The 20,376-nt window shown below is 45.9% G+C and overlaps 1 protein-coding gene and 1 long non-coding RNA gene across 2 annotated transcripts in view; one reads left to right on the top strand and one right to left on the bottom strand.

Moving 5' to 3' along the window:
* The window catches only part of LOC105566312 (longitudinals lacking protein, isoforms H/M/V-like), a 30,946-nt gene extending 24,957 nt beyond the window's left edge, over window positions 1-5,989 (bottom strand). The window contains exon 1 of the mRNA XM_012020219.1: window positions 5,656-5,989. The gene's annotated coding sequence lies outside the window, so the exon portion shown is untranslated. The remainder of the gene's footprint in view (window positions 1-5,655) is intronic.
* Window positions 1,280-20,058, top strand: LOC105566313. Its single transcript, XR_001009271.1, has 3 exons — window positions 1,280-1,854; window positions 18,237-18,561; window positions 19,220-20,058. It is a non-coding gene; the product is annotated as an uncharacterized LOC105566313 (long non-coding RNA).
* Window positions 20,059-20,376: the final 318 nt, after the last annotated feature.

Below are 20,376 nucleotides of genomic sequence, written 5' to 3'. Positions count from 1 at the left end.
CTCTCTCTCTCTCTCTCTCTCTCTCTCTCTCTCTCTCTCTCTCTCTCTCTCTCTCTCTCTCTCTCTCTCTTTCGCCATAGCCAGACGACGCTGTTTTTTTTACACTGCTATGGTGCGCGAGTTGGGCGACTTTTTAAATTTCGCGTTTGGCGACGAGATCGAAAAAGAATGCGGAGAACAAAGAGAGAGGAGAGAGTGATATCTTTTTATTGTTTAATTAAAATAACTTTTTTTCAGTCGCGTGATAACCGCTATAATTCTTTCAAGACATGTATAAACGGTGCAAATATGCGTAAAACGTGATATTGCATTACGAAATCAAGTGTAAAAAATGAAAACGACATGTACATATATTAAAAAAGAGGGAGACAATGGACATGAACATAAATAACTCAACACAAATAGAACAGACGTGAAAATAATCTTTGCGATCATCCCTAGTCAGCGAAATTAATCACGCGAAAATTACCTTTTTGATTATCTTTCTATGCGACACCTTCGTTCATTCATCATCCGCATGCTAAATGGGCCAATTTTATGTTCGAAAGCGAAGGAGCAAAAAATATATTCTAATATATTCTGAAAATACTTTGACAGCGCAATATTTGCAGAAAAGTTAGACAGCGATTAAAAATAACGATTTTAATTTCCCGACTGGAAATTTCCGAAGAATCTATCGCTAAAATGTTTCCGTACCGGAGAAGCAGACAAAAGTAAATATAGTTCTGTAAGTTTTGACATGCCTGTTACAATTAGGAAGACAATAAATCTGTTAGAAAAGGAAGTGAACTTAATTTCTCAGGTATGATTTTCTGATAATGTTGCAATGACATAGTAAGTTCACTTTAATAAGAGTCTTGGGAAAACAATTTGTATTCGTAAGATAAAAACTACTTAAAACCTAATCTACAATGTGCCTTCTGCGTCTAGAAACATTCTAGTTTATATAAACAAATCAAAACGCTTAAAAACTTTCTCAACGATGCACGATTATACAATGTATAATACACAATTTATCGACTTGCGCAAATTTTTTAACCGTACTTATTGGCTACAAAAGCACATTGTAGATTAGGCTTAAAAGTACGCACCGCGAATAAATGTATACGTTATCTCATGTACAGATTTTGATCGACTTTTAACTGACTTTGTGCCGCGGTACGCAATGACCGTTCATTTACTTGGTCAGAAACGCAAACGCCTCGCGGGGATTCGTTTCCGAGGGCACGAATCTTTCAACTTGCATTCGTCTGCTTCTTAGACGCGGGTTTTTCGACGAGTTTTCCAGACATCCTACACACGATCCACGCGTCAAACAAATGTCTAACGCGCGTCTGCACGCCCCATTAGCATTCAGTTGTATGTACGCGCACGACGGGGCACAGGGGGGGAGCGGTGCATGCTGCCGGCGTCGCGTGGAGGGAGAGAGAGACGAAGCGACGCCAGCTGATCGACGCCGCGGCGCGGTGCGGCGCGGCGCATCGCGACGTCGCGGTATCTACGATAGCGGCGGCGGCTAACGCCGCGTTGCAATTCTCTCTCTCTCTCTCCCTCTCTCTCTCTTTCTTTCTCTCTCGCGGGCGATCCTCAATGTCACGTACGCCGATAACGCGCCGCGGAAAATATCGTCGCGGAACGAGTGGCTCGGCTCGTCGGAAAGTCGCGCGCGGCCTCTCGGCGGTGACGGCGACGGTGAACAATTGAACGCGTAACGATCGTTAAATGTCGGAAGGTACGTACGTACGTGTGCGTAAACGTCGCGCGGGAGCCGCGGGAGGCAGACGGAGAATGAAGTAGAAAAAGATGGGAGCGAGACGCGGACGGAGCGAGAGAGAGAGGCCATGCTGAGACAAAGTGAGAAAAAGAGAGACAGAGAGGGAGAGCTGGAACACGCGACCTTCGCGAAACGTCAAATGTCTATGCTGCTTAGAGCGCAGGGCCGTACTGCCGAAAGAACCGCGCCTGCAACTCGCGACGAGATATACCGTTGCCGTTGCAAAATTCATTTATTTAAACAGCTTTCGGATTAACATATTGCTCGGACTCGTGTCTTTCTCTCCCGGTGAATTTTAACAGCTAGTAGTCGCGGAATAACCACTCTCTATCGCTGTTATGAATTGTTCTTTGCATTTCTGCGTGAAAAAAAATCGCGGCGAAATTTCTCCCCGAACGACGACGCGAACCCGAGACGATATCGTCATCGCGATCGCGGGGGCTTTTAGCGTCCGCCGTATTCCAAGTACGACGTCGCGAGGGTTCGTTATTGAGGCTCTGTGTAAAATCCGACGCCTGTGACGTCCGCGCAACGTGACAACACGCGGACTCGGAACATCGGATGCAACTCCCTGACGAAGACAGACTGCGCGGCGCGAGGGCCGAACCGAGAAACGAGGACGGAGCGTCGTCTTCGGTATTCTCGTCCTCGTGCCGCGAGCGATACGTCACGCGGTCTGTCTCTGTCAAGGCGAGTCGATCGCGGAAACGCTATTATCGTCGTCGTACAGGCGTTAGAATCGCGGGGCATAATGAAACGTAAGAATGAGAGAAGTGGGGAATCATCTACGAGGCGTTGCACTCCAAAGACAGGGGAGCTGAAGTACTTGAGATTTAACACGCCGAGGGAGCGTTTGGGGAGGGGAAAAAAAATTGGCGATTTAGAGACGAGACGAAAGATCAAATGTGGTCATATCACAGCCGGTTGAAAAAATATTTCGATCGCGTTCTTTATAATCGCGTCGAGGATCGCGGCGAAACAGATAAAGATTCGTTTGATCAAACGCCGATAATTCACCGATAACTTGTACTTTTAATTCCACTTTAGCACGATTGTACGGATTACAATAGAAACAGATCGGTTACGAGATACGCGATACAACAATTGGATATTTACTTCCGGCGGAGAGGATTTTGCGGATTATAATTCACACCTCGTACGTTATGATGGCGCGCGTCACAATTCGCATTCCACGAGTATGATAGGCACGTATTCAACATAGAAAATGATTCTAACGAATCTGTTGGAAATGTCAGGGCTAATGAAATTAGCTCGAAACGGAAGTTGATTCTAATCGAAGCTTCGGACGGCGAGGTTGATTCGAGCCAGCCGGGATTTCATCACAGAGCGCGTGCCACCACTTGCACTTTACGTCGATGTGTGCGACGGGACGATGGCTGTTTCGGGCCCCTTTGCCGCGAATTCGACCGGTTAAGGTTGGTAAGGGCAGGGTGAGAGAGCCGTCAAGGGCAAGCGCGGGTACCGGCGTGCGGGAAAATTTCACGCCGAAGCGCGCGCCGTGCTTAGAATCTATTATTGGATCGTTGTCAGTCAAGAAACTCAAATAACAAACGGAAAGTCTATACACACACGCGACACACGTCGAGTGAGACGGGTCTATAAAAAGCCTAGAGAAAAGGTGTTTCTTAGAAAGGAATGTTTCTTCCGTACTGTCTTTCGTTAATTGCGGCCATGCAAAGACGAGTTGCGTCTCTATCGCATCCCCAAACTTTTGACGGATCGATCTTTACGCATTGATCTCACGGTAACGTCATCTTTTTACTCGCGATGTCGACGGGAGATATTTTCGGATGAAAAGTACAACTCGTCTTTGCACAACGTCGATCCAAGTGGTTGCCTTGGATCAGTTTAGCACCAACCGGTCAGAATGAGCCCACCTCGGAACTACGTCACTATGACTGCCGTTTCTGCCGCTGCTGAAGTGAAATCCGCGAGAGAATACGTCGATGCTCGAATAGTTAAGGCCTCCTCGACGCCACTCTCGTCGGAGCGGGCCGTTCGATCGCTCTAGATTTCCTCAGGACCCGTCATGCTTTACTTAAACTCGCTCACTCGATGACGCTCCTCACCGATCGTCTCCTCGTTTCCCTCATCGTGCTCCAAAAACGACCTGCCCCCCTACGCATTTCCCTCCCTCCCCCTCCCTTTCCCATCAATCTCGACGCACGTGAGGTATTTTCGTCCGGCCGTATTTGCGGCTCGCGGGACACGCACTCTCGGCAAACTTGCCTTCCTTCTTGACAACACGCGCCCGTACGTTCACAAGGCGCGTCGCACCTCTCTCGTCCTCTCCTTAAACTTCATTCCTCTATATATTCCTCCTCTCCTCCGCCCACCTCCTCCCGCCGTCGCCAACTCGCGCTCGGGCTGAACGGGCGCGTACAGCCGAATGCTAATAAACGCAGCTGATTTCCTCCTCACACTCCCTCCCGCCCGCCGCGCTACGTTTCGCGACGCGAGCGTCGACGGACTCGAGAGGCGCGTCGCGACGACGGATGCCGCGAGCGAAACGACCGCGAGTCGCCCGTCGTCCCCGAGCGGCTCCGAGCACGTCGTTCGCGCGCTACGCGTTGCACTGTTCACTGTCACGTGTGTCGCGGCACGTCGCGGCGCGTCGCACGCGCGAGGCCCACCGTGCCAAAAGCGTACGTCCCGAGATCGCTTTTTTCACTCCCCCCCCCCCTCCCTCTCTCTCTCCCTCTCACTCACGCTGTCGCTCCCGCGATTTCTGGCGAGGTTTTTCCGTGGCCGCGAAGAGGAAGCCGAACTATTTCGAACGCGCGTGCACGTCACGGCTAACGAATGCACGGGATCGCGGCCGCGAGATTCGAAAGCGGCTGCCAAGAGATTTCGGGGCCGCGCAAGGTCGCCGCGCCGATTTATACTAGCGGCCTGTCAGAAATGCGCGCTCGCGAACGTGACGTCCACGCGCCGCGCCGCAGCGCGAGCTGTCAGAGCGCGCGTGTTTTCACGTGTCTCCACTGTTGTGCGAACGGTGCAGCGACGTGCGCTCCGCAGAGACAGACAGAGAGAGCGAGAGAGAGAGGGAGAGGGAGAGAGAAAGAGAGAGAGAGAGAGTCCTTCGTCACTCGACGAGCCGTGACAGCTCCGTCGAAACGCGTGCAGCGCGGATGGACCGATCGGACGGAATCGATCGTCGAATCGCGAATCGAAATCCGACCCGAAAATTGGCGATCCGAGAGCGCGCGGAACTTAGCACGCGCTTCGCGAACGTGGTTTTCGCGTGTCACGCGAGACCGCGATTCATCTCTCCTTCTCTCTCCGTGAATCCCTTCGCTCCGGCGTCGATCGCTCCGTTTCTCTCGTTCGATCCGACTTTTCCGGTTCCTCTCTCTCTCTCTCAGTTTGTGTTTGTTTCGCCACGAGCTCGTCAGACTCGTGACAGGCAGCAGCGGCGATAGCGATCGAGTGCGACAGAACGTTAGCGGCAACGGTGGTTAACGGACACGGCGAGCGTAACGTAGATGTCGACGGCTGACGTACGACGGAAGATGAAAATGTTGCTCCCACCCTCTTCGGAGTAAATGCATATTCGGAGCAAATGCTTTTCTCCGTTTGCTCTCTCCTGGTCCACTCGACGCCTTCGTCGCGACACCGGGGATCGCACGCGTCACAAAAACCGTCGGCTTGTCAAAACGGTCGTCGTCCGCCCCCGTGACGGCGATGACGACGGCAATGACGATGACGGCGGCGACGACGACGACGGCGAGGCGACGACGACGGCGACGAAAACGGCGACAACGACGACGACGACGGGTAACGACGATGAAAATAATAATCCGCGCACTGGGCCACGTTTCTCTCGTCAAGTCGTGAAACACCGCGTTAAAAATATTTACCTTGCTACATGTAAAACGAATAGAGGAGCCTGCCTGAATCGAACGAAGGAAGGCTCGAACCGGCCCACTGTGACGTCGCCGGCCTACTGTCAGCTCAGCGCTCGCTCGGCCCCGCGGTCAACTAACCTACCGTGTTCGCCGCGCAGACCGTGCCGACAAAATAAATCGATTCTGCGCGTCCGAGCGCCGTGAGCGCCGCGCGATAAATCCGCGCGCTCGCCAACACGATTTTCGGCGTCGCTCGCGCACCTACGCGCGGCCGCGATCGTCTTTCGACGTGCGGACAGTCGCTCGCACGACTCACGTTGTAGTCAGGTGTGAAACGCTCACGCGCGCACCGCCGCGTACACACGCGCGCTCGCGCTCTCCCACACAGAGGACCGCCGCGCGGCGGCGGCGGCGCGCGCGTGCGCGCGAGCGCGCACGCACACACGCGCCCGCCCGCGGCACGTAGGAGGACGCGGATACACGCACGTACGTACACAGACGCGAGGCACACGTACGCAACGGCAGCGGCGTCGCGCACGTTTCCCTCGCGGATCTCGCGATTCGTAGAGCGGCACCAGGCGTCGTTGGACCAAAAAAACGTCGGTGGCTGAGCGAGAGAGAGAGAGAGAGAGAGAGGGGGGGAGGGGGGAGGGGGAGGGTACTGCGAAGGGTAAAGAGGGGACGCGTAAAAGTATCGCACGCACTGACGTCTTATGCTGCAGCGCGCGGAAGCTAATTATTATTTTCGACGTGGATCACGAGTACGGAACATAGCCGTGCCTTCGCCTGTCTGACGATGACGGATCGACTCCTTCGCGAGTCCGATGTCGATGAGGAAAAAAAAGGCCGCGATGAAATGTCAGATTCCCCGCGAAATAGACGCGCGCGATGAAATACTTACACATTTGTATTTACGTATAAATCTTGTAGTTCGATGGTGCTCGACGTGACGCTCCGATCTTAATTGAGGCTGACATTTCGGATAATAAATTGACAGTTTTAACTTCTCGCAACGAGCCTTGGTGGCAAGCTGTTAATTGTCCTTTACGTGTTACCGTTTGAAAGTGAAGGAGAAGAAAAAACAACCACGCGCGTTGCGCGACTGACATTTTCGACAGGATTGGTATTTTTACGACGCCAGTAAATGCGCGTATTGCAACTCCGTCTCGTTTACATATTAATAAATGAAGTAACTTGCTTTTCATAGATGTAATCTCACTATGTACAGTTAAAATAAACAAACAAGTCTCCGTTGTATCTTAGTTTGTTTCCTCCATATAAAACTCTGCCAATGCAATACTTTGTTTCTTCCTTATCGACGATTAGCAAATACATTACTGATTTATGTTCTACGCGTATGCGTGCGCGCTGCTTGATAGACAATAAAGCTCTTCGTACACTGAGAGAAAAAAATAGTCATTTTTGGACCTAACCATATTTTTATAATTGCATGGACCAATATTGTGGTTATGAGAACTATAATATTGTTAGGTCAACCATAAATTACGTTGGAGGAATTATAAAAATATGGTTGGTTCCAAAAATGACTATTTTTTTCTCTCTGTGTACGTTTTCTTTCCCGATCGCATTTTCCACCCTAATTATCCCTTGCATTTTATTGCACCTTGTCAACACTATACGTCGCCTCTCTTCTTTTGTATGTCTTATTCTCAGTGTATTGTGCGCACGCATACCTCAAGTTCTGCTAAACTCTACAGAGCGATGTATGCACGTGTACTCGTCTATCGCCGAGTTTCGCGGCGAGGTACTCCGCTTTTATATAGATCCTTAGGTAACGCGAATTGTGCTTGCAGCTCGTCTCTGCAACGCAGAGAAAGAGAGAGAGAGAGAGAGAGAGAGAGAGAAGCAATGCGTGTTTTTCAACCTACATTTGGTATCATCTCGCGTTGGTCCAAACAGACAATTGGCGCCAAGAATGGCCAGCAAAAATCTATACACGTTTACATACTTATTTCATTTATCTTTTTTCGCAAAGATACCTCACAGCTTATATATCGGTGTATTTCAGGAAGATACTTCGGACAAAGCTGTCCTGTAAATTGAAATGATTCACGCGATTTTGACAACAATAATAAATATTGTTGTGCAATTTAGAAAATCTTTTTTATTAAGATACCTACTGAAAAGAGCGCACCGTGCACGTCGAAACGTGTGTATCGCCCGAGGGCATGCCTACGAAGAAAAGTGGCTCCGTGGTCTTTATCGAGCGATCGTTACTCATAAATTATTAGCAAATCGATGATTTACAATCGATGCATAGATACAGGAACGCGTAGAACCACGGAGTTTCACCGAGAAAAACCAAAGCGGCGCAGTTATGATATTTTCCGCCTTACGTGCACTTAATAATTAATAATATCACGCTGAAAATGGTTAGCGCTTTGATTAATCGTTTTCCATTTTCCATAATTGCCATGTACTATTCCGCAACGTAGCCAACGATTTGAGAAAGAAAAATGTACAAGGTGTGCTGGCGATAAAGTCTTAAACAAATCCTTCAATCGTCGAGCGGGTTGTAAAACCTCGGGATATAATTAACTGAATTTTCTGGTAAAAAAAAAATATTTATACATTAGCACGCAAATAAACGCGGCTTAATTATACCTCGCGACTCACGTAAAGGAAGAAAGGGGTAATTAAAATTATCGGTAAAAAGAATTAATTCTAACTAGCCGAGTGCCCTCGAGCCCTTTGAAAGGGACCGATCTTTTTATACTCAAGAATTGAGAAAAGAGAAATAAAGAGGCGAGAGGACCAGCCAACGGTTGCACTTGCTTTCGGACACCTGTGGTCCTGCGTGTCAAACGCGATAGTATAGTCTGCGTCCGACGTCGTGTGTATATTCATCGATCCGGCGCGACCATGCGTCCATTGTTTTTTTGCATCCTTTTTTTCATAACCGTGCGGTTACGCTGAATTGCGCGTCTACGCGTTCTTAGGTAACGCATGGAGCGCGTGTTGCGTGAACGGAATTGCCGCCTCCTCCCCTCTCCCTCCCTCCCTCCCCCCCTCTAGCGCACATACACACAGACACACACACACACTCTCTCTCTCTCTCTCTTTCTAGCTTACCGTTTTATTTTTACTTTGCACGACTGTGCTAGCCGACCGACCAGCGTATCGGACGCTCGTGACGTCGCCCGAAAGTGCATCCTCGCGCGTGCTGTTAGGTAACCCCGAGATAGCGACGCATCAGTCGGATCTCTTCGCTACAGCGACGATTGCAGAACGTAATCGTTAGATCACGATCTAGGCTCGCATTCTTATCTCGCGTCTATCCAGGAATTTATTCAAATCTTTAATCTGCGCATTACAATCGTTGCCTCTGCACAGAAATGCAGGCGCGAAGATGTAGAAATTGTAGCAAAGTGATAGCTACGCTGCATTATTACACGTATTAGAGAGAGAGAGAGAGTGAGAGAGAAAAAGAAAGTGGAGATTAAAACAGTTATGCATTGCGTCATAAATATTGTGAATTAAATGACTAAATGTGCAGTTAATTCCAAGTTTTCTTTGAATATCGCGGAAATATGAGAGAGACGTGGAAAATACACCGCAGCTACATTAGTAGCTAAATATGCGCGGAGTGAATACAAATCCAAACGCGCTTACAAAATGCCTTGCGGCTCCCGAGCCAAATTTTGCCGTTTTGCCTTTCACGGTCGCGATTTTCGCAACGTGGAAATTTCTTATCTCGGTGTTTTCATAAAAACACTACGTATCGCTTCGTTCACGCGGCGCGTTGTATTTACGCGTGTGTTCCATCTCTTGCAAAGAAATATTCGTTGCTGCGGGAATGCGTTATTAAAGAAGACTGCTAAAACTGATGCGGATGTCAGGTAGATATGTGCAGCGTGAGAGAAAAATATAAAACAAAAATTAATATAATTCTATAATTTCACTTGCGCTAACTCATTGCATTATGTTTCTAAGTTTGAACATTGATTGTAGCACAAAAGTGGCGAGTGAAAAGGTGCCTAAACAGCATTTTCCAATGTACGTAGGTGCGTTCACAATATTTTAATTATCTGTGCAGATATAGAGCCAAGATCGCATTGCGGGTAAAAAATATTCTTGGAATCGCGACTGCGTATAATTCGCGGCAAATCGCATCGATCGCACGCTTTAATAAACTTAAAAATATCCCAGTAAACTATTTATAATGCTCTGAATTGATATCGAGACCACACTGTGACGATAAAATTGAGAAGGATATCCACGTATATACGTATACACTGATGTGGGATGGAATCGACGCTTAACTGTCTCACTTACTATTGTCACCTAGTTGCATGATAATGTGGACAATCTGAGCAAATTTAACTGATAGCGGAGTTTCTGCTAAATTAATAGGCATTAGCTGTTGGTTCCATTATAAATTGCTCTTGGAGTAAAATTTGTTCGGTGGCAAGTTCATTGTTAGATTGTGTAATCGTTGCAAAAAGGATTTGTTATTAAATTTGGACGTTAAAGCCATGCCATCTCGTATTAGAAGTCTATTGCATAATAGGGGACTTTCCTCTACACATCATAAGAAAGCAAATATGCTCGGATACATCTATACATGTGTATAAATATAGTTAATAGATATATCTATGTGTACAGAAAGATATGTATTAATTATATTTGCCTTTCTATAATAGTAACTTGAATTATTAACGAACTTTAGCCACAGTCTGTACTAAAAGTCGCTCTTTTGGAGCATAATATTTCAGCTGTCAAGTTAAAGAAGAAGGTAATTGTCTCAATATTGAGTCGTAGCAATCATTTTTCAAGAATAAACAGTTATAAATTAATAAAACTGTTGCAGAAATGTATTCAACGGGTAAAATAAAAAATTTGTTGAGAAAAAGAGTGCCACGAAATTTTCGTTGGAAAGAAATTTTTTAATAAGAGTATTATTGAATAAAAATGCGTGACTTTGAGGACATTCCCGCGAATGTCTGTTATAAAAGGGCTGTAAAACCATTGCGACTAATTAAGCATTAAGTAGGTACCGATGCGTGTCGTGGTACATATGCTTATATTTTATTTAGTAATCGAACAAATAACTTTTAAGCATGGAAAGCGCAATTATGTCGTTGTTATGACAAGTAAAAACTGAAACGTTAATCTGAGACCTCAGATAACCTGTCGAAAAACATGAATGCGTAATGAGCACCTTGCGATACTTATTGTTAATAATATACGCCATTATCGCGTAGTCTAGATATGTATTATTAAATAAAATTCATTCCACCGGCGAAGCACAAATTAGATTACAATTCAAATAATCGGTTGTATCGCAGTGTAATTTAATAATATAAAAGTTTAACGAGAAGTACGGGTCAAGTACACGTTCAATCAAATAAACGCGACGCATACTTAAAGCATTTCATATTTCGCACGAAATATATTTGTTTGTACAGCAAATATATTTAATTTTTTAATGTTGATATTTTATTTCGCGCATTGTTGTTGTTTAAAACGTGCATTGCAATCAGCGCAGAATTCGACGTAATAGTGTCTAAAGAATTTGCATGAGCCTGATAAAAAGCAGCTTCAAATTGGATGGTCGGCGTAATCTAGATTATTCTAATATAGTAAAACAAATTAGAGTTAATTAGTTCATTAGTGGGACAAGCTGAAAGCATTGAATACCTATTTCGAAATATGATAGACCCAATTACGTAAATTAAGCAATCGAAGGGACTACTGTTAGTTTCTCAAATTCCTCCGATCATTTTAGCGCACGATTTACGGAAATCTATCGGAAAATCTGTAAAAACATACACGATTCATCAGCGCGATGCAGATGCATTATTCTTCTCGTTGCTCAATGACCACAAATTATCTTATCCGATAATAATAGACGCATTGCGTAACGATATTCATTATACTGCGAATGATAGCCGCTTCATGGAACGCAACTTCGCCGGTGTAACCGATTATTCCTGCGTGTTCGCGTCTTTCATTACGTTACAAAGTATACAGTCAAGATGGTTTTGCCCGAGCCGGTCATGTTCCAAGTTTTTTCGTCGCGTGGTAGCGTTTCGATGCGCTCGATCGATACTGGATTTCAAGAAACAGCAGGAACTTTTCCGCTTTACAAGCCGTGTAATCAGAGCTCGACACGCTATATACATAAGTAATACATCTTGCTGTATATAGAAACCTTTTTTCTTCTCGGCAATACGCATCGGCGGGGCACACTTGTTACGGCTCACGATCCCTGTCGCATTTTTCTATCCTCCAAGTGCCACGCGGCCTCCGAGTCGTCGAAAGTGGCCGTAAAATCACTCCTATTAATATCGGGACACAATGCATTTTTGCCAATTTATATCGACGGCTCTCTGGACGTCCTTTGATGTACTACTGCACCAACTTTTCTCTTTAGCGTATTCAATTTGTTTTACGTAACGCGGTAATATATTTAACAAATTAGATCGCTCCAGATGCAAAGTGAAGAAGGGGACCAGAGTCAGAAAATTTGTTGAAGCGCCCAAGATGAAAATTAATTGAAACAACAATGTTTTTAAATATAAACGTCAAATCGCATTTGCTGATTTTATCGGGGAATATTACTCCGAAAATACAAGCGGCGAAATCCGGGGGAGGAGGGGGGCGGGGGCGGGGCGGGAGAGGAGAAGGGAAAATGTTTTCGAGCAAGCCCGAATCATCGGTGCGATGGATCTCAATTAAAAGTCCGCAATTTGTTTTGGGGGCGCGAAAACATTTCGTTGGGAAATGCTGAAATAAAAGCACGCGCATGTGCAGCCGTCTCGTCGACACGAAGTCACGCTAATTAATGGTAGCGCGTTCGGTATTGTATAATTCTGTTTACGGTGGACGAGGGAGGCCGCGCGGTATATCGGCGCGCGCTCATACACACGTACGTCACATGGCGTCACCCGTGCCAATTTCTACGGAGCGATTGTTTAAGTTCCATTTATCGAAATGTAACACCCGAATGAATGCGCGCGGGCGTCGAAAACGCTTTTTAATGCGACGGATAATCCGGCCTTGTCGTTCGTCGCCCGATAAACGCGCTATCATCAATCAGTGACACCGAACAGACTATTAATTGCGCCGTCAAACTAGAGTATTATACATATTGACGCGCTGTTTTACTACCTTAGCGTGATGATGCGGTGATATCTTAATATCTTCTGCGAGGAAAACGTTCGCAACTGTCACTTTGCGATCTCGACGAGCTTTGCATGTGCATACAATATAATTCGTGCGAAATAGAAAGTATTTCATTTATATATACACATATATATATATACTTTAATGCACACTTGGAAACTCGAATAGCTTTTAAACTTGTTCGCAAAGTGAAAAATTGTCAAGAATAACGTAACGGACAAGGGCAATTAATTATGTGTAGAGCTTGCGTTTATCATGAAGCAGTTCGAAGTAAAAGCTTGTGCATTTTTTTTACACGAGCGTTATCGTTAAAATATTATTATCGGTATACTGATATGGGTAATTAATTGCGAATGAAATCGTATGAGAGGCTTTATTGTGGGAGCTTAAAACTGACTGAAAAAATTATCTATACCAAATGACCAGAATGATTCAAGTGACTGTAAGATTTAGAAAATTGTCAAGTTCCGGGACGACGAGAGAGAGAGAGAGAGAGAGAGAGAGAGACACGGGCCAGATCTTCTCGATATTCTTTTCTCCGCTTTCAGTTTCCAAGCAACGCGTATACGTATCTGGCGTGGCGCAGAGCGTCACGTTGGCCTCCAATCAAGCGTTAAGAGGAGGCCGCCGCCGACACCGTCAGACGACGTGGCGTAGAATTTGCAACTATGCTAATAAGAGGCGACCCGAACGGACAGCTAATGGCCGCCCGAGAGAAAAAGGACGAGAGCCGGAAGCGCACAATGAATTCGTGAGGTCGCGGCGACGTAGAGCTAGGAAGTGGAGGAGGAGGAGGAGAAGGAAGAGAAGACGAGGGCCGAGGACGAAAGGGCGCGGAAGGGACACCAGGGGGAGAAGGGGGAGGATGGAAGAGGATGGAGAAGGATGAGGAGGATGAGGAGGGCGACCACGGATCAATCGTAGCCTTCCGTATTCCCTGCCGCCCCTCGGTCGACTTTCGTCCCCTTCCCCTTCGTTCGCCCCTTCAACTACTACAGCCGACTTGCACCCCTTGCAGCTCGCCTCCTCCTTTCGTGCCCTCCACCATCGTCCCCGTTATCCCTCGGTCGCCCTTACTCTTCTCCTGCCCCCCCCCGCACCATCCCGCGACTCGCACGAGGCCCTCAACCCTCGACCGCCGTCGCGTACTTGCACCGTCGATGTGCACGCGTCGTTACGCAGGCCCAGACCCACCGACCAGACATCAGACTCTCTTCTCCCCTTGCCTTCTCTCTTCCTTCCTCGTCCCTTCCTCTCTCCTCACCCCTAGCCCCTCGCCACTCGCCCTCGTTCATCTCCGCGTTTCACTCGTCTCACTCTCTATTTCTCGCGTGCAGCATTTTCGCCCTCTCCGTCTCCTTCTCTCTTTCTCTCTGCCTCTTGCCGCTTTCCCAGCCGCCGCATCGCGGCGTCGGAGGGCGAAGCTCGCGCGGCACAGAGTAGGTCAGTGGCGTGAATGATCATCAGCATTAGCGCGAACGGGCGGATGAGCGGGTGGGTGAGCGGAGCGCGCCCGCGCGCCCCCGCGTATGTGTACACGCGTCTGCCCGTTCGCCCGTACGCAACCAACGCGACGCGACGTTTGCACCCCCTCCTCCCACCCCTCCGACGTGCATTCACGCCCTTATGCAACTCCCATCCGCGTCCACGCAACTTCGCTTCGACGATTGCATTGCGGAGACTTCCCGAGAACGAGCACTCGAGAAAAAAAAATTGCCATTTCCTTACATTTTCTCTTTAATCTGCCGTGCAGCGTACGACGCGTCAAACGTAGACAATTTTTTGGTGTCGATTTCTTCGCGTCGAAAAATTTTTACGTTCAAGAGTGACAGAGAGCAGGAAGATAAAATGGAAAAGGCCGCCAATAAAGCTGCATTTTTCAACTCATGCTACGCTCGCGAACCTAGTTCATGCATTTGACGATTTTTGAATAACTGTCGGCGTGAAGCCAACATTCTTAGAAATCGACTAATTACGTCTATGTTAAAAGATGCAATTCTTAGTAACACGTGATCCCGTTAATCCCGCACTCACGCGAGCGCGCTTTATCAAGATGCGCTGCCTGAAAATTAGTTACTGCGTTAAGATGGGATCTCCCTTGGAACATTTGAACAATCTCGCACCCACGCGTATCCGTTTCCTCGATTTACGTTGGTGGTTCCAGGAATTTTCTAATTACGCCTGTATTGAGCTATAGAGCTATTCGATATCATTAATTTACGCGCCCACACCAACTCCCCCCCCCCCCGTACAGCTTTCGCACAAAGGTTTCCCTCTATGGATTACCTTTTTCAGTTTCGCTTAAATATCGTACATTTTTTAACGAACTGCATCTATAATAAAACGTAATTTTTGAGGCTTCGGCTATATGTAATCTTCGCTAAACACTGAAGGTATTAAATATCTTTGTGTTAAAATGCGTTAATTCCAGTGAATTTTCTAAACTTCTCGCGCCGTTAAAAGCGCCGCGTCTTGTCGATAATATTATCTCACTATCGGAAATACATCGAATACGAAAGCGGTTGAAAGAGATCCAGGAAGTATCGTAAAATTTCGATAGTTCTTGCCGCGGTGTTATCTAACGCGCGGTGCGGCGTATCCGAGCGAAGGATGTGTGCGCGGAATTGCACTGCGAATTGGACGAGTTTCACGGTCCCGACCTTGAAGCGGTTTAACTAGTTTTCGCAACTTCTTGTTCCGCCTGCGCTTTGCGAGAATTATTTTTGTTGCCTCGCCGCCGCGTGTCCGCTTGCCGATCATAAAATACGTCGATCGTGAACGCACGGCTTTTTTGCGGCTAATTCGCAATGGCGAGATCGGATTAGCCTCGGTTGTGAGGAAGGTGAAAAAATCGCTCCCTCAATGCAGTTACGCCAGTTCATTACATAAGAATACTTGACGCTGAACGCATATATTAAATACACGCTTACTTTGAAAATTAATTCAACTCGCGGACAAATTCTAGCGGGTATTTCTGCATTTGATGCACAGGAAAAAAGAATGTTCTTCTTTCGACAATATGTTTAGTTTCAACGTGAAAATCTTGAAAGGAGATTATATTGCGTTAAAAGAAGAAAAAAAACTTACTCGAATGAAGCACTTTTGTATAATTCAATCGAGAAAAAATATACTTATTGTCTAATTAATTAATTGTCTTGAATGGAAAGAAAACAACATATTTTCAAATCAAAGATTGTCATAATTAAAATCATTTTAGTGTTAAAATAATTATGCATTCTTGAAGACAATTATAGTATTTAAATAAGACTGTACTATTATCGGAATGTAAGATTATTAAATGCTTTTAAGATTATAGATTGTTGCGTATATACAAAACATTGAATGCATTAATTTGAATATATAAGAGTTGATCTGACACTTTTTTTTCTGTGTACACGATTGCTTGGTTCTCGAACAAACTTTTGTCGGGAGAGAAGCGAGCAATATAAAAGGTATAAATTTGAAGAATCCGCGGAGCCACGGAACAGTAGAATAATTTGAGAAATTTGAAATTATTCGCATAAACTCCCAAAAGACTTGGGATCCTTTCGCTTTCTTTGACATTGCGCAATACCGCGAAACCATATTAATAAAGTATATTAATACGAAAGCTCATATGCAACGCGAAAGATTATGAATTATATAATCAGAAATGAAACTCGAGATAGTGTCTTTTCACGGACTGTTAAAATCGGAATTGGTACTCGTTCTTCTTCTTCTATCAGAAATCTCTATGGCGACACCGTCAAGTCGGGCGGCGCTTGGTTTATGGGGACCGAAGTCTACGTAGACGTCCCACCATCCAACCTTACCCAACCTCCCTCTGTCCCAACCTTTCCTAGCTCTAGCCTAGCCTAGAGCCGTGTAGAAGTGCACTCCACCACACCACACCACACGGACGTCTGCCTAGTATTGATCCTCGGCTCAGCTACTGGCTACCTTCACCCACTAATAATTCTTGTCAGTCTCCTACAGGCGTGGCGAGTCAGGCCCACCGCCCGATCTGTACCCTTCTTTCGTATCCCGAGATATTCGCAAAAAAATTGGATCGAGTAAAAACCCAAAGTTACACCGTTATAACAGTAGCGATATATTTTTATTACTCGCGTAATCGTACTATATCTCCATCCACCCCTAACGTGATTAAAACTACCCTTTCGAAATTCTAATAAAGCGATAAGCTCGACAATAAGTCGCTCCCGTCGCTACATATTAATTTATTTTAACGTATTTTCCTTTTGTATTTACGCGTCAGATCGATTCAACGGTGGAGCAAAACTCGCCTGGCACGCGTCCGCCCCCGATTCTCCTCTCGTTTCTCACGAGGCGTGACATGCTTTTGAAACGTTCACGGTCGTAAAAAAAAACGACTATAAAAAAGACCGTCTTTGTCCCGTCAGAATGCGTTTTCCGCGCTAATTAGTAAGCGCTCTCGTCTTGCAGGAGCGTCGCGGAGTCTTCACGAGTTATCTACGATCGACGGATCACGGGCTCTGAAGACGGACGTATCGAAACTGAGGAATCCATTTTCGATACGTGGCTTTCGAAGCGGACGCTTGATGTCAAAAATATCAACGGCACGGAGACGGGTATCTGTTCTTATAATAACAATCAAATAACGTCAATGCCGTCGTCGATAAACGTCGCGTTTCTTAATAACGCGTCTTGCTCGCAGTATCGCAACCTAAGATCTTGTGATAAACGGAGCCAAACTATTCGCTTCGTATCCCCGTAGATCTTTGCATTTTCTCTCCTTCGAGCTATGTCTCTTTCTAGTAGGTAGTACACGCAGCAGACACACACACAAAGGCGCGCGCGCGTATGCGCGTTTCATCCCGTTTTCAGTTCGTTCTTTTTTAGTCCTATTCTTTGGATAACAGCATGCGATTCGACGATTCGCGTTCATCCAGTTTTACGTTTTATTATCTCGTTCGTTGAAAACGCACATCGGATTTTCCGCTCCTTTTGTTAGGTTTTTGTCCGTTTGGTCGATGAACCTTCTTGCCCTTTCCCGTTTTGCGTTTCATGTCTCTGTACAAACGCTCGTCTCGATACGCTGGATGTTCGCGCTGAATGTTCCGGTGAGATGTATTCTTACGTCGTGTATTATGTATCAGACAGCTATTCGGTAAATAACACGAACCAGACACGCGCGTCGTGGTGCGTGTGTAATTGTTGAAATTATACCATCTCTGATACATACAATGTGAGCTTGGCGCAAATTGCACGAGCTCTGTAACGAGAGAACGATCCGGATAGTTTTAACGGTGATGATTCTACAATGACATAAAATTCATTGTCCCCTTTAACCGTCGTACAATTTACGTTCAACACGGCGGGTTTCGGTTTTCCCAGGATAAGGTACACTCTTTTACTCCCTTTTTCAGTCCCATCAAGGATAATAAAGCTTTCCCGATAACTCGGTTTTGATGCTTTTTGTGCAGTGATTACGATACGGGACCCGCGTCGAGTGTCTGCGAAATGGATCCACTCGCATGCAGTGATTGTATGCACATGCGGCTGCTTATCGCTCACGGTACAACTACACCGCCGCGACCGAAAGAGAGACGGAGGCAGTGAGTGAGGGAACAACAGAAGGAGAGAAGGAGGAGCGGGGGAGAGGAAGAGAAAGAGAGATAGAGAGAGAGGGAAAAGGATGCGTATATGTACGGAACACGTGCGCACACATATACATGCACACGTTCGCTGCACCGTGGTGCACCGTCGAGAGGGAGTACAAACGGCTGAAAGCGAAACGTAAACAAACAGGTAGCTCTTTATCCAAACCAAATAGCGGGGGAGTAAAATTGCGGCACGCTGCCGTTGGAAGCCCGAGCGAGCGAGCGAGCGAGCGTGGAAACTTTCTTTCCTTTGTTTCCCATTATATTTCCGCATTACTTTTTTAACGCGCCGTTAAATACCCGAGCTGCCACGAGCTCGCAGGTAGTTTTGGGCGAAAAAAAAGGGAAAGAGAGAGAGAGAAGGACGCATCATTTTTCTTCGTCGACAGCGCCGCGAATCTTTCCCGCATAAACGCATTTCTGTGTCTATTTATTGCATTCCGTTTACTTATCTCGTATATCCACTATCCTCGTTAACTTCTCGCACTATTGTTTCCTCGCTAATGGCGCGTTATATTCGTTACCGTATTAAAATTGGCTTGAAAAGTAAAAGTAAAAGGAAATATGTTTGCTTATTACATAATACATTTTAAAATTGTAAAATGCATTAAAACGTTTTAAGATAAAAACTTGGTAATATTACATCTAAATTGCAACTCCCTCTCTATATTATCACTATATAAAAAAACTTTGGCACAAATTGATACGAAAAATACCTGAGAATTTTGATTGATAATGAGGTCGTTTTGTATTTAAATTGCCTCGGGTCCCCTTTTGTTTAAGTATCTCTTCGGTGTGATTTATAGCGAAAATGATGAGAATGAAAAGATTGACGGGAAGTGGCAAGAATACCAACCGTTTCTTACCACCGTTGCCGAGGTGATCGCGCAAGAAGAAGCATCGATTATACCTAGAACAAAGTCTCATCGAACTACAAAGGAAACTGGTCCTGTCTCTGTGGTCGGTTATCTGCGTGGCCGCCGCGCTAAGGAGCCGAGGTCGTGGAGCGAAAGATGCGTATCTGGATACTCGCGAGAGGGCAAATGAGTAGGCGAATAGTTATGAGTCATCGCGTAAAACGAATGTCCCGATCGACGCAAACGCTGGCGAAAGTCGTTGAAAAATATCGCCCTGTGGACGAACCACTTCGAATATAAATCCAAGCTGGCCGTAAGAGATGGTGGAAAAACAAAACACTCTCGAGTTAACGTCCGAAATCAATGCGTGTTAATAAAACATGCATTTTTATCTTTACCTCGGCCCGTTCGCAAAACTCGGTTTTTATGTTTTCGCAATTTTTCCGGATTATCGATGCGCGTGGAACGTACGCCGATTGAAATACGGATAATTAAAATTGCCGGAGCGTAATTGACGTTAATGTGTAATAAATACAAAACTCGCGGGTGTACATTAGCGCGTTTGTACTTGAGAAATATAAGTCCTTGACAAACTAAAGGGAAACGGTCGAATCGCAAAAATCGTTTTCTCGCTGTGCGCCACTGAACCGGCACTGATGGCTGTACGTGATCAACTAGTGCAAAGCCGATAATGTGTACAATTGTCTAACACGTTGTCGTATCACACGAAATATCTCATTGATGCTGACGGCTGATATTTATATCAATAAATCAAATTTCAGTGCGTTTGGGCATGTATTAATATTTTTCCAATATAACTTGCGCGCACAGTTGTGTACGTGCGTTTATGAATATGTGTAAATCGATTTTTAATGCGATACTTGACCGGCAATTGTTGTACGTATATTATAAAATATCGTTAAATTTCGCGGACAAATAATTTCAAGCCCCTTTCCTGCTGAAAAGGGGGACAAATACACCGTATTGATAAATCTGTACTTCGTCGCACTTTCATGACGCGGCAAGGATTGATTGCGCTTTCGATTATCCTTGAAGAAAGACCGAAGACGGATCGGAATCGTTACGCAAGATTCGCTCGACCATGG

This window comes from Vollenhovia emeryi, unplaced genomic scaffold (genome assembly GCF_000949405.1).
Source record: "Vollenhovia emeryi isolate VEMERY1.0 unplaced genomic scaffold, V.emery_V1.0 DF939145.1, whole genome shotgun sequence".
Classification (NCBI taxonomy): domain Eukaryota; kingdom Metazoa; phylum Arthropoda; class Insecta; order Hymenoptera; family Formicidae; genus Vollenhovia; species Vollenhovia emeryi.
This window is presented reverse-complemented; position numbering and strand designations above follow the sequence as displayed.